Source organism: Chenopodium quinoa, unplaced genomic scaffold, assembly GCF_001683475.1.
Source record: "Chenopodium quinoa cultivar QQ74 unplaced genomic scaffold, ASM168347v1, whole genome shotgun sequence".
In the NCBI taxonomy this organism is placed as follows: domain Eukaryota; kingdom Viridiplantae; phylum Streptophyta; class Magnoliopsida; order Caryophyllales; family Amaranthaceae; genus Chenopodium; species Chenopodium quinoa.
The window spans coordinates 574,491-590,299 of NW_018745251.1; the positions used below are offsets into that span (position 1 = coordinate 574,491).

At 33.5% G+C, this 15,809-nt stretch overlaps 1 long non-coding RNA gene across 1 annotated transcript; it reads left to right on the forward strand.

Annotated features, from left to right (window-relative positions):
- The first annotated feature begins 4,829 nt into the window (after window positions 1-4,829).
- On the forward strand, window positions 4,830-7,270 carry LOC110711303. Its single transcript, XR_002509326.1, has 2 exons — window positions 4,830-5,109; window positions 6,475-7,270. It is a non-coding gene; the product is annotated as an uncharacterized LOC110711303 (long non-coding RNA).
- The last annotated feature ends 8,539 nt before the right edge of the window (window positions 7,271-15,809 follow it).

Genomic DNA, 15,809 nt, shown 5'->3' on the forward strand with positions numbered 1-15,809 from the left:
TAATATAAGGAAATATATATAGAGTAAATAACGTGGAAAAGCAGTAAAAAAATCTAAAATATTCTAAAATACACAGACCGAAAATCCACCGGGTTTTTAAAAACGATTCGTAATTTGATCATTTATTTAATTTAAGGGGTGGTAATTTAAAATAAAACGGGTAGTTATTTCGAAAATGGTTACATGTTTGGATGGTAATTAAAAAACTTTCCTAATAATAATAATAGTTCAATTATATCCGTGCATGGCACGGGTCTTACACCAGTAGTAGTATGTAAGAAAATGTCAATTAAAGGTATGCATAATTTGTTTATAATTACTATAATACTCATAATTCATACGATCTACTCCGTTCATAAATAGGCCGTGCATGGCAAGAACTTAACAAATTTTGAGTACAAAACCTAACATTAATAAATTTACCTTGTAATGCACATTTGTAACTAGCTCCACCATGGTAATTAAAATTCTTTTGCTCAATGATGAGTGTCATTTATGGCACTCATTTGGTTCTTTTTAGGGTGAATTTCATGTTATTCTATAGCTCTTTTACTTAGCTTTTCCTTGATTTTACTCTTTATATCTTTTAGTTTGCATTTTCTTAGTTGTATTTCTTTCTTTATGCATTTCTTGGTTTATTTTGTTATGTTCTCTTTTATTTGCTTGTTTTCCTTTATTTTTCAGGTTAAGGTCGTTATCCAAGTTTTCCGAGGCCTCTTCCCAAGTTTGGCATTGATTAGGATGTCTAGGGTTCTCCATTTGAAGCTCAAGCATGGAGAAGTGCAAGTTCCTAAAGTCCTTGAGATGTGCATTCAAGCCATGGGGGCATGATTTCTAGTTTTGAACCCGCAAACATGGAGTTTAGAAATTGCAAGGTCCCGTGTTTATCAAGAGCACACATTTAGTGGAACGCACGAGGATCATCGGCATGATAGGGAAGAAGTTTCCCCTGCTCCCAGGCGCGGGCGCGCGCGGCTATGGGGCAGCCGTGCGGCCTGGTGGCGCGGGTGCGCCTCCCTCGGGCGCGGGCGCGCCTGTCTGGTTATCTGTTCCGTACCCAGATTTGCACGGTCGCGCTCTCCCTTATGGTTGGCCGCGCCTGTATGGGTTTATTTGGGGACGATCTAGCTAACGTCTCTTAGTTAGTTTTACTATATATATATATTTTCTTTCAATTTTTAGAGAGAGAAGGAATTAGAGAATCAATTTCAGAAATTAGAATAGAATTAGATTTAGAATTTTAGAGAGAGAAACTCTAGATTGTAGAGAGAGAAGTTCTTGATTGATGATTGTTAATTCTAGCATTGTCTCCATTGAATTGAAGCAAGTTTGTAAGGATTTCTTTTACTTTAATGCAATTTTTAGCTTATCATTTCAATTGCTTTGTTGATTGTTCAAGTTTGAATTGAATTTGCGATTGAATTAGTTCTATTGATATGATGATGATGAAATTGTTGATTAGCTTAGTTTTGATCTTAATTTCAATGGATTGTGAGTAGTTCTCTTGCTAGGGGAATGGTGAAGCATGTATGAGTGATGCATTGATGCTAATTGGGCGAAATTGATGGAGTTGATGTTGCGATTAAATTGTTTCATTGATTAAGTGCATGTGTGTGATTAATTGAAAAGTAGCTAACTTTGATTGTTACACTAGAATTCATTGTAAGCTTGCATTGATACGGAAAATTGATTTGTGGCTTGCTTTTGTCGATTGAGTAGGTTTGCAAGGTTCCTAGTTAGGGTCTCTCGTAGTTGGCGCTAGCTTGACCTCTAGGAGATTAGCCTACCTTACTCTCTTGATTGCTTAATTGATTTTCCCTCGCAACACTTGACTTAGTCATCTCCAATCCCAATGAGCTATATCTGTTCTGAGTACATGCGGATCCTAACCCTAGTGCTTGATAAATTTGATTCCATTTTTATTGTTTTGAATACACACACCTCGCTTTATTGCTTTGAAATAGATTAGCTTTGACTTCAGCATTCACCTCCCATTCCCAGTGGTTCGACCCTCAACTTACTCTATGCTTTGTATAGGGGTGTGTTGAGAGATTATAAATTTTGTTTTGACCAAGGGTAGATTAGTGTTCAACGACCTAGTCTCGCCCTAGATCACTCAAGCATTACCACAAAATACCGACATTTAGTCCCCATAAATTTAAACATTGAAATTAAATCTACAAAGTTTAAACATTGAAATTAATTTAAAATTTTAATTTAATTTAAAAATCAGAATCAATGTTCTCAGTTCGGCATCTGATTATTCCAGTTCCCCATATTGCTTAATGTCATCATCTTCTTCATTTTCAGCCTCTTTGTCACCGTCTTCCTCATTTGCTGGCCCAAGAACTTGACCCTCTTCTTCAATATTTTCGCTGACTTCACCAATAACCTCTCTGTTTTCTCGCCCCCCCCATCTTCCCCGTAGTACGACCCAACCCTTAATCCATCTCTAGTATTACATCATCTACCCTCCTAACAGCCTCATTCATTTCTTCAATTATATTACACGTGCAAACTTCGGACGCATTTTCCTCATTCTTTTCTTTCGTTCCTTCAATTCTAATACCCTCTTCACTCGTGCTGCCTCCAGTTTTACCAACTCCTCCGCTAGAAATTCAATTCCCTCTTTCAAGGTAGTAGCTTCAAGTTTGATTGAACTTGAACCGCCATTGTTAGCCATGGTGGTATATTTAATGTTGAAAGTTTTTTTTTTTTTTTAAAAAAGAGAGAGAGAGAGAGAGAAATAATACAGAGAAAGAGACAGCGAGTTAATGGGAGAATCCGAGAACGAATGAATGAACTGTTTAGATGTTTTCTCTACTTTACTGTCAATTTTCTAAGTTCCAAAAGCTATCACTTCACGAGTCACGGGTCATGACCCAGACATTTGGACTTCTCAATACATTTTTGACGGTTGGATTAAAATGGTGTACAAGTAACATTTGATTAGGTAGTGAAGTGGGAATAATTTTCAGCCAAATATGAATTCTATAAGTTGGGTGTAACATCCAAAGCAATGCATTTAATTTGCAGCTGAATCGACCGCTAATGTGTCGATACATTTGAAAAGTGTCTAATTACTTAATTAATTTGGTGTTCAGTTACATGGTTAAGGGACAAATATTTTGATTTAAATTTTAAAGATTAAACGAGCCTAAAACAACACAATAGTAAAATCTTATGTCCATTAAGACGACTATTATATAAAATCCGAACATCATTCTAAAATCCAAACGAATCCAACTCTTGTAACATTGTAATTGTTCAACACAATTATGATTCCAACTTTAATGCACAATCTATTTGCAGTGTAGTCGCACCCAGTTGAACGTTAATGCACACCAATTCAACAAACTATGTACGTACCATTCAAATAGCTTAATATGCAACTTGAACACACGTTTGATTTAAATAATTAACAAATCATTAGAATAAGTGCTTTATGGAACTACTTAGGGCCCGATCTGATTTACCCTACCGAACTGAACTGAAATGAATATTTTATGAGAAAGGAAATTAGGAACTGAACTAAATTAAACTTAACTAAAAATAAGTTGGATAGATTAGGTCATTAAACTGCATTAGAATAAGATTTCTTGTCTGGCATATGAGATTTATATATAATGTGTAATAACTATTTGAATGACTCAACTTCAAATTTCATAGAAATCATTATTGCATTTAATGTTCAGTTCAGTTCAGCCTAGTTTAGTAAATGTGAACGACCTTACTTAGGTCATTATCAAATTTATATTAATACTTTTAAAACACTCTATAAACTATACACATAAAATATAATTTTGGAATGTTTGCTATTAAGATTTTAAGGCAAGGCATGTAATCACAATTCACGAGTTTGTTTTAACCTTTAAGTTTTAATATTTCTGTAGAGCACCATTAAAACATTACCTAACTACAAGAAAATTCGATCTAGTATAGTGCCCATCTTAACATTTCACTATCTGGTATAGTTACAAAAAGCATTTTAAAAGAGATGGGTATTGGCTTGGGTTGAAAATAAATTCAATTCACCATGCTATAAAAATACAAGGGATAGGGCCGGGGTAAAGTAAGTACACCCTAACAACCCTCTAAAACCTTTAGCAATCCCTATTTTAGTTATAAGAAAGTCATATTAACAGAATACTACACAGACGAATTTGATTTTCTGTAACGCTTGATAGTTACTAGATTTTACCTTACGAACGAAGTAATTTTGTTGACAACTTACATTACACACTGCCAATACTTTCAAAGCTATAAAAATAAAAATGGATCGAAAGAGCATGTGTCCAGTTCAAACAAGTTAAAACAATTAGAACATGTGAAACTGTATTATTTTTTAAAAACTATTAAACAACTTAATAAGATAAATTAAAAAAATTAACCAGCTAAATAAGTCGTAGGTAAAATAACTTGCTTGTTTAAAGCGGATATCACTCAAAGTTTGTACTTACTCTGTTTCTTTTTAGTTGACAAGTTTTTTAGTCACGTATGTAAATGTACAATTTCAACTATTCATATCTTTAATTTCTGATAAGCAAAAATTATAAAAATTTGGTATTTAGAAAATATATATATCGTGACGATTCTAACAAAATCCCGCATCCCTATATTTTTCATTATCTATCAACCATAAAATACGGTCATAAGGAAGTGTGTGAATAGTACTAAAGTCAAAACGTGTCAAATAATAAAAATTGGAGGTAGTATTATCTTTTACAATTTTTTCTATATATATATATATATATATATATATATAGAATAAATATCATGTGAGAACCAAGGTGAATAATGGTAACTAGGAACTCATCTAAGCTGTCCATCGCGCTTCATCTGACGGCCTATATTACGCGCACCATATTAAGGGTATTTTGGTAATTATGCTTGTTGAAAGACCTCTATTCTAAAATTCTCTCTACGTTCTTACTTTCTCCCTCTACGTTTTTACTTTCTCTCTCTACATCTGGGCGCTGAAGGCGATTCCATTGTTATTCGTTTTTGTTTTTCGATTTCATCGATTTTCTTATTTGATTTCGTAAATTCTTCGTTGTTCTTCTGCTATTTTGGTTTTTTTTTTTGTTGTGTTTCGAACATTCTTGAGAGGTAATTATTAGATTTTTTTTTTTTATTTTGTTTATGTTCTTTATTGATTCACATGTACTTAGGGTTTTTGCTTTGTTTTTTTTCGATTTTGTTTTCACGTTCTATTATAATTGATTTTTCAATAATTCAGTTAGTTTCTTCTAATTAGTCTCTGGTTGATTTAATTAATTGCACACTAAGTGTTGGATGAAATGTCTGACTTAATGGAATGAATTTTATCCTATGTTACTAGATGAGGTGTAATTAGCATTATAAATAATTTGACAACTGTGATTATCCTAGTAGGGTTTTAAGGGTTGGGGGTGTGCAAGGTTATAATGAATATTCCGGTGATAAATTTTTCTGAATTTAAGTTTGAAGTGTTATATATTATGTGTTGATAATCGTGTTTTCTTTTGAACCTTAATTGTTATATGTATGTGTTTGCAATTTAAATTAATTTGAGCAGTTCTTTGATGTACTTGGAACTGCTGATATGCACTAAACTTTAAAAATAATTTGAAATTCTGATTGTTTTAGAAGTTTATGTCAATGTTCCGATTGTTGATGATGATGATTTTTAAATTATTATGTTGATATTGACTAGCAGCTCATCCTTTTCACAATTTTCTTTTGTGTGTTATCCCACGTAATTTAAGCTTAGTGAAGTATCAAATAGTTGGGAAATTTTAGATTGTTGTTTGCATATGGTGAATGCTCAGGACCTAGTTATTCAGCTTATTGGTTAATTTGTGCTTCATTGCACTCTAGCTCATAGGCTAATCTTTTTGTTCAGTTTTCTCTTGCTATTTGTTACTCTGTATACGGATGTGTTATGTGAATACATTCACTTCTAGTAACACAAAGGCGGACTTTACTCAACAATGAGGTTTAGTAGGCAATTAGACTCGCTAGTTGGTTTCTGTCATTGTTTAGATTGAGGTTTAAACTTTGATTTCTTGGTATATTGACCCTGTGATCTTCATTGTATGTTACGAAGTATTCCTTTCAATCTTGAATGGGATATTAGGAACCAATTTAAGTTTGTGACTGATGCACTCAAATGATAAATTTAGGATTCTGATATAGGCATTGATGTTGTCATGGGAAAAAGAAATCTATACTTTAGCCCTTCCTCAACCTTAGCTTAACTGTTGAGTTATGATGAATCGGTATTATTTTGCTTGTGTGGAGAGTTGTTGTTAGGTTGAAGTATCTTGGGTATTGCAAAAAAAATTTATATCCTTGAACATGGTGTGATTGCTCTGGCTATATGCATTTAGGGAGCAAGATTGTTTGTGAGTTAAACCTGATTCTTTGGCTCTTAGCTTGCACTTTCTTACATACTTGCATAACAATAGTCTTACCAATTCTTTATCTTCTCAGGTACAAATACTTGGTCTTAGTGGCCGGTGGCATTGTTATATCTTCCTTTCTTGTCGTCCTAATTGATGTCATGCACCGTCTCAAAGAAGGAAAACCTTGCATGTCTAAAAACATCTTTATTGTTTGGGATATCAAAAACTCCGATGAGCTTCCACTTCTGTCAATGATAAATATGGAGTCCATAGACCCCATTTTTTGTGATGCCTTAAATCTCGACATTAAAATTTAAGTCACACAACAATCAGAACCTAAACTGGTAAGTTACCCTTATGTTGTTATCTTTATCCCTATATATTGTATTATGTTTTGCACTTCTCGTGTGCATTTTTCTGTATATATTTGTAACAGAAAGAGGGGAAAGAATTTGGACCTATGAACACTTGTACATATCCTTTCTCAAAACGCTCTGCTATATCAGTTTTGGTTGGTACTAGAGATAACATATGGTCTGGAATTTACATCACTGCTTCTTCAATTGACTTCTTGGTCTTCCTGAGTTTCTTGGATGCTATAGTTTGATACCTGGATCTGGTTATAATTGATATTTTGAAAAAGTAGTGTATTTAGAAGTAATGTGTGCTATCAAATATGCAATATGAACAAACACATAACTAAATGATTGCGTTAGGAATCAATTGGAGATGGTGGCTAAATTGTCAGTCATTACATGATTTATTTTGCTGTAAGGAAGAGAGCAGTAGTTTTTGTATTGTGTTTGATTGACTCTAATTATAATGCTGGAAAACAAGAAATTGTACTTCGTATACTATATAGATGTTTTGATTTACTTTTGATATTTTTCATTTATTTTAAGGTTTTTTTTTTTTTTAAAAAAAAAACGAATGTTAAACATATACTAGCCTACTGGCTTAATCGGGAGAGCATTGTGCAATTGCACAATCATGTGGGTTCGAATTCCATGTAGGTTCATTTGTATTTAGTTAAAAAAATATTTTATTTAATTTAACTTAATTTGTATATACTTTTAGTACTTAGAAACTCAGGCTCAATTATCCAAGGATCAAAGGTATGATAGAAGCTAAGGTTTTATAATCTTATACTACATCATGTGGGTTCGAATCCCATGTAGGTTCATTTGTATTTAGTTAAAAAAATATTTTATTTAATTTAACTTAATTTGTATATACTTTTAGTACTTAGAAACTCAGGCTCAATTATCCAAGGATCAAAGGTATGATAGAAGGTTTTATAATCTTATACTACATATTTAAGCATTCATACCAATTAAAGATTGTCAATAAGCATTCCTTCTTAGCAATTTCCTATTACTTAGAATTAGAGAAGGTGAATTTCATTTTTATTTACTCTAACTTATTTTGTATCTGCTTTTATTACTAGAAATTCAAGCTCACTTATCTAAGAGTTAAAGATATACACATGATGGTAAACTAATGCCCTGTTTTTTTCTTAGTAATCATTGCCCTAGATTGAAAAGCTGTTGTTGTCCCATGCTCTAATTTGAACCTTTATTTTATAAGTTTACTAATTATCTTTTTAGTAGATATAATTTACTTTTGAGTATAGACTATTTACTTTTAAGTATATCATTTACTTTTGTGTCAATATCGTTTATTTATTTTGATGCAATTTTAATTTACTTTTTAGCGCTCTTTATTTAGTTTTAAGCTATTATGATTTACTTTTGAGATATAATTATTTACTTTTGATTTCTTTTTGAGCTACTTTAAATTACTTTAGAGATGATTTTTGAATTACTTTCTAATTTCTCTATTTACTTTTAAGATAGTTTGATTTACATTATTAATTTTTCTTTATTTACTTTTAAATGTTATTTAGAAAATATTTCCAACTATCAAACCTTTTTGCATCATTGATTTGTGATATTAAAGAAAGGTGAGATTCTTATAAGTTGAAATAGAGCTTAGTTCTTGACATGTAGCTTATTTACTAGTATATAAACTTCTACTATTTTGATATTTACTTTTTTTTTTTATTTACTTTTAAAATATTTTAAATAAATTTAAAATGTTCTCATATTTGCTTTTATAGAACCTATGTAGGAATCGAACCTATACCTCTATGCATATGGATAATGCTCTACCACTTGAGCTAATAGGTTTAGTTTAATGTTCTTTTTATTCACTTTATATTGATTTATAGAATTGGTTTTTTTTTAAAAAAAAATTTATTATGAATTTATTTATTTACCTTAGAGTACTTTTTATTTAATTTTATACACTCATTTTTCAAGTATATTTTTTTTAACAAGGTTATTGACCTGCCTGCCAAGGCTGCAGGTGCAGCTGGTGCCCTATGTGCCAAGGCTGCTGCTACAGCTACTTCCCTACCATGGCTTGTTGAAATTTTTGTCATCTAACTTGGGGTTGAAGGGTTCTTTATTAAAACTATAGTTATCACATCTAATTAAAAATCATTCAAAAAAAGGAAGTAAAAACCTAAGGGACATATGTTAGGATCCTAGTATGACTAGCAGCAAAGCAAAGTTTACAATAAGTTTGAGAAAGGTCTTCACAACACTGATAGGCCAAACATGATGACATTATATTTGATAATTTTGTTGAATATGATTCCTTGAGAATTTATCCTCGACAAATTTAGGGATGAGCTAAGAAGTATGTCCCACTCTTAAATTAACATCATTGATCTCCCAGCATAAATGTCATGATTCCTTATGTGGCATTACATCTCAAAAAACTAAAAGGATCTTCCTAATTATTCTTCACCATCAACCAAATACATCTCATTTACTTTAAATAAAACACTATTTACTTTACATGTAAAATCATTTAATTTACCAAAAATCAAAAACTCCAAAAAGCTACAAATTTATTAATTTTTTTTAAAAAACCTTAAATTATGTGCATAATCTCCAGATTATGCACATATGTAAGCTATAATATTCAGTAAAAAAAAGGTACGAGTTGCGAAAATCACTAATACAACTCAATTTAATAAATTCAACATGTAAATCTCATAAGAATCGTTCATAGGACCAATTAGCATAAATTCAAACCCCAAGATTAATCTAAATTAGCTAATGAAACTGAAAATCCGGAAAAAATCATTCACAATAAAGAATTACATAACTTCAAAATATAATTTTTCACTAGTATTGAAATATTTGTGGATTTTAGAAATTCAATATATGCTCGTGAAATAGTCTAATTTGATTAAATGAAAGTAATACTTAAACTGAAACACTGAAAAAAAATCAATAATCAATATCGAACAAATCAATAGTCTACATTGATCAAATTCATACGTTACATCTAGAAACTTGATTGAACAAAAATCACAAAGTGATTATTTTAGTCTTTTAATTTACTTGAAAATATAATCGATTTACTTCTACTAAATTTCTATCTACATTTGAAATTAATAAAATAATAGGATTCATTGGAGAATTTTGTCAAACAATTTGTGTGAATCAAAATTTAGCACAAATTAGTGAAATAAAAGTACCAAAATTGACAAAATCAATCAATATAACCATTCATAACCTTAAAAATTATAAACAAAAGTTCGAATTTCACAATAAAGAACATTAAATTGAAAAAAAAAATCAACGATCAGTGAATTGAAATTCGTGATTCAAAAAAAAAAATAAAATAAAAAAGAGAAAAACAAACATCTTACCTCAGAAGTTGCTTCATTGGAGTAGAGAAAGCTCAAAAGCCACTTCAATGAAGAATCCAAAGTCGGTCGTTTCTATGGAGGAGAGAGAAAATGCAAGGAGAGAGAAAGGAGAGAAAGTGTTCTAGATGGTTAGAAAAAGAATGGAATAAGTTTGAATTAATTTGAGCCGCTCATCTAGCGCACATCCAAGGTAGATCTAACGACTCTAATTAGTTCCTAGTTCCTATTATAGGATTGGTTCTCATTATAACTAGGTAATATTATATATATATGTATATATATATATATATATGTGTGTGTGTGTGTGTGCGCGCGCGCGTGTGTGTATATACATACATATAAAATATTGTGTGTGTGCAAAAGAAAACTCAAAGAGACAACATAATGACATACATTGTGTAGGAGTTTATAGGTACTAATTGTGGAAAACATGAATCACATTCATAAAGTACTTAATCCCAAGATCTCATTCATAACACATAAAGAATAAGAATTATACCTTTGAAGCGTGATTCCGCCTATGATCCAACAAGAACAATAAGGAGAACAAGAATCTTACGTGTGATTCCTCTACTAAGTCCACGAGTACGGATCAAACCTCCACTAATGCTAGTTAGTCGTGACTGAACACTTCAATCAACATTCAACAAAGATGTGAGTCACGAGCATACCACAAACCACCCAAACAACCACCACATGCACCACCTAGGAGGCCAGTCGTACGGTCAAGGGAGGAGAGAGAGAGAGAGGGTCGTGTGGAGAAAGTGAGAATTAAGGTTTCGGGAGTTGGTTGCTTGGTGCACAATTCACAGTGAATTAATTGTTATATCATGCAACCCGTGGCATGGATTATATGTATAGATCATATCTCCAAATAAATCCATGTCAAGCCCAAAACGTTTTAAGCTCATCAAACTATCCTAGCCAAACAATCAATGTGGCATGTCATATACTCACGAGGCCCAATATTGGACCTCTAACTTGTTTAACCCAATACTCTTGCGTGTGACCTCATAGGATCCATTCTATAAGGCTTTGGACTATTTAACTAGCCCAAAGATCAATTGTAATATCTAGCACAAAACAATGACGACCCTATAGAATAAACTTATTATCTCCATAATCGTGATCCTTGATATATCTAGTAATTGCACTTATCGAAGCTATAATTCTTTCAATCTCCCACTTGTCTGAGACAAGTATGCAATATTCAAATTCCTTAAGTCAATGTGTGTCGATTTGATAATATTATTGTATCTCATGTCGTGATCATATTAATCTACAAATCTTTTCTTGAAATCTAAGTTAGAATTACAAAACAAATGATTACTATGTAATCCATCTGCGCACGGTCATGCATTTTCTAAATTCTCCCTCTTCAAGCAGCCAAGATACATTCCTAATTAAATAGTGAAAGAAATAGTGTCCTTCGAACAAGTGTATTATTCTGATAGTGGGTTAAAAATTATTAGAAAGCTAATATCTTCAGTAAGGTCAAGTGATCAGAATGCCTGAGTGGAGGCCGCTTTCCATATTACTGATTAATGCATAATTAATATTACAGCTTAATCTTGACGAAACCCTTCAGGTCACACCAAATCAACCAACGAGCTAAAGCGACAAATTAATTCGGAAGGAATTAATGAGTCGGCCGAGTAATATTTATTCAAACTTCGGAAATTCGAGCTTAGAGCATTGAAATCGAGCGTCGGAAGTTGAGTCAAAAATAGTAAAAGACGTGATGTGCAAATAGTAATAAATCAACGTATTTCCAAAAATACCCCTAGCATCGGAGTGCTTCGAGCAAACTGAGTGCTAGGGGCACAATGCGTAGCATGGTGGCTAGCATGCGCACCAAACCGAGCCTTGGCTGGCTGGTGCGTGCTAGCAGCCCAATGCTAGCAGCCAAGTGCACGCACAAGGCAAGCCTTGGCACCAAGCCTCGGCAGCATCCTGCACTTAGATTGCGCGGCTTGCTGGCCGAGAACAGCAGCTGCCCGCAACACTTGGGTGCGGGGATGGCATGGCCGAGACTAAGGGGAGCAACAAATGAGAAGCCCACTTCGGTTCCTTGGTGCCCAAGTGGGAGTTGACATGTGGCGCAAGGTGAGGGAGAGAGTGGGGAGCATGTTTGGTCTCCTCTTCTCCAAGTGGTCCTCACTTGCTCTCTCATGTATAGTTGACACTTGTTGATTTATTAATAGTTTGCTTAAATAATTTTATTTTAGCTTTAAAATAAAATGTGAAAATCTCATTGTCTCACATTGATGGGAGAGATAATTAAATTCTCATCATTTCCTAAAAATACCCAAGTTGGGGAATTGGAAATGATGCTTGAGTAAGAGTTGGAAAAGGGATCACTAGTAGTGAAAACCTTTGAATTCAAGAGTTGAAAAAGGTATCACCTTTGTGGAAGCCGTTGAACTCAATTACTCGGGTCTTGCTAACCCTAAGACATTAGACCTAGTCGGTGATCGTGTTGTGGGAGGATCATCGTTGGAGGCCTTCGTAATTTCGAGGCTAGCTTTCAAGTAAGAGCCCTAGTGGTCGGGCGAAGCACGCTCCAAAGGTAATCTTATTATCTTATAAATCTTGTCATTAAATGAATTACGTTTATGGTTTTTTTTATTGCGAGTGCGTTCTTGTTTTTGGGTTTGTTTTCGCAGTGAGTCGGACTCACCAAACCCCAACAGTGGTACCAGAGCCTTGGTCATTTATTTTAAAATTATAATATTTTTCAAAGGTGTTTTTATGGCTTAATTTATCTGCTTTTAAGTTGCTAATTAGATTAGTAGCTCGTTTTATCCATTTTAACCTCATATTAGAGCTGACTTCAGCTCCCAAGATTTTGACCCAAAAATATTTAATTTTTTGTGGAAAAGGCGTTCTAGAAATGGTTTTACCTTTTTAGGGCTCGGTTTGTAGCCAAAAAACGACTAGAAATGTACTTTTTGAGGGGTTTTTCCTTTTTAGAAAAAATCTTAAGTCTTTCTAACCTTGAAAATTAATTGCATATTTATGGTGGTTATGTAATTGGTTCAATACATATTTTATATGCAATTTTATACCTCATTAGACATGATTACTTGGTGGTAATTTGTGTTGGAAAACTTGGTTTTATTTTTCACATAATTGCAAATTAATTGCATTAAGTGTGAAATTGTTGTTCTTTGAGGCTTTTAAGTACTAAAGATTCAATCTTTAATTATGTTAAATGATTGAAACTTTGAGTTACTAAATTCCATGAATTTTTGTTGAACTTTGTGGATTTAATCATTTTTTAGTTGATTTAAATCTTAAAATTTGAAACTTGTGATAGAAATTTGTTTATCTTCATCTTGGAAGATATAATTGTTATTAGTTGAGACGATTAATACAAGAGGGGGGGGTTAATTGTATTGAGTTCCTAATGTCTACTTTTCGCGGATTAATAAACAATGCATATAGGAACTTAAATGCACACACATATTTTACGAGGAAACCTTCTAGGGCCCAACTGGAAGTAAAACCTCGACCCTGCCTTAGGGATTTCAAACACACAAACTCCACTATAATAGGGCATACACCAAGTTACAACCTATTAGACACGGACCTTTAGTTTCACAAGTTCCTCACTGAAATTGCTACTTGATAGGACCCTATCCTACCCAACCTAAGCACCACACTTAGATTCACTCGTACTGCCAAAGTACTGCACGTACTGCCAAAGTACAAACACTTAGCCTCACCACGAAGCTTACAAAACTGTGTATGATATAAACGATAACACACCCAAATAACCCAACCCAATACAAGAATACGACACCTAGTATGTTAGGCAAGCAATGCACGAAATCCGAAACTAATATGACAAGTAAGAAGCTTGGTAAACTTACTCAATTACGCACAGAGATTTCTTCATGCATAAACTCACAAAAACCTAAAACCATTTTGCTCTCTACTATTTATACAAGTCACACTCGTACAGAAAGTAGGTTTTCTAAAAGATAAATAAGTTAACTTAACTTATTCTTAAAACACGATTTTATGTGAATCATATGAATAAAATCTTTTCCGGAAAATAAAGATAAAAAGATAGTTTGTTAAAAAGAATTATCTTTTTAACAAACCGATTTAAAGGAAATAAAACTTTTAGAAAATCTTTTCGTAAAATCTATCTTTTATTATTTTTCGTTTTATTTTATTTACCAAGCTAACTTGTCACGCTTCTAATAAATTTCGTGCAATATCCTACTGAACATATTAATAATAATCTAGAAAGATAAAAACCTTAACTAAATTAATAGCTGCGCCGCGCTTTTGTTTAGCCAGATTACTTGGGCTCCAAGCTTGTTAAGTTCCACCAAAGAACCTCAGCTTGCTGTCTTCAAGTTCCTGTTAGGGAACTCAATTCTTGCTAGAGAACTAGTTCTTGTTAGAGAACTCTTCTTCTGATTTGTTTAACTTCTTTGATAAAGATCTCTTCATGTCTTCTTAGTTCCAGCTACTTCTTCCATCACCACGATCAACTTCACCTAAACTAATCAAACACTTGAAAACCTTTATTAGTTGAGTTTGCTTTAGTTTAAATTCCTCATCATCAAAACCTTTATGCTTCAACAATAATTTTTCAAGGATTCACAGTATTAAAGTTGGAATCTTTATTGAACTTATGTTCATTTTTCCAACTCCCTTTTATTTTATCAAAATCTCAAGATTAATTTAAATTAAATAAATTAATAGTGAGTAATTGCCCTCTTATTTTTGTTGCACCAAGTTAAACCAATTTCATTAAAGAATGGTTCTTGGAATAATTTTGGTTTTATGCACTTGGATGGATTTATTTAAGTTGGACTTGTTATCACTAGTAGAAAAATTGAATTTGGCACCACCAAATGGCCACCGGTTTTTAAAAACCGGTGGCAAAAAAATAAGGGAAAATGGGCGGGATTTTGTGGGAAGGGTATAGCCACCGGTTTGAACCGAACCGGTGGTCAAAATATTAATTCCACCGGTTCAAAACCGGTGGCTTTGTTTAAAAAAAAAAACCGCCCCCTCCCCTTTATAAACCCCTAACCCTAACTAAATCCTCTCTCAGCCTCTCTCTTCCCTCCCCTCTCCTCCTGCTCTCTCTCTCTCTCGTCTCACTCTCTCCTGCTCTCTCTCTCTCTCGTCTCACTCTCCTGCTCTCTCTCTCTCGTATCACCCCTCTCTCGTCTCACTTCTCTTTCCTCCTTTCTCATCTCAACGCTCTCTCGTCGCCGACGGTGGTGTTAAAAACTTTTGTGGTTGGTGGTGTTAAAAAATTAATGGTTTTTAAGGTTACATTCGACCATGAAATTTCTAGATCTAGACTTTTCATGGTCGAATTTGACCTTATTAAACCAAATTCAAACCAATTTCGGTTATAAAGGTATGTTTTTTTGGTTTTTTTTTTTTTTAAAAAAAATTTCGCTTGTTTTTTGGTTACTGTCGTGGTGGTTCTGGCGGTGGGTAGGGTTTTAGTTGCGGCTGTTGTGGTTGCTGTCGTGGTGGGTGTGGCGTTGGGTAGGGTTTTGGTTTGGTTGTGGGTTCGGTTACGGGTTGTGGTGGGTTTGGGTGATGGGTTGTGGTGGGTTTCGGTGATGGGTCTTGGTGACTTGGATGCGGTTTGGGTGGGTCTGGGGTTGGAGCTGGTGGTGTTGGGGTGGTGTTGGGTGACGGTTGGTGGTGGTAGG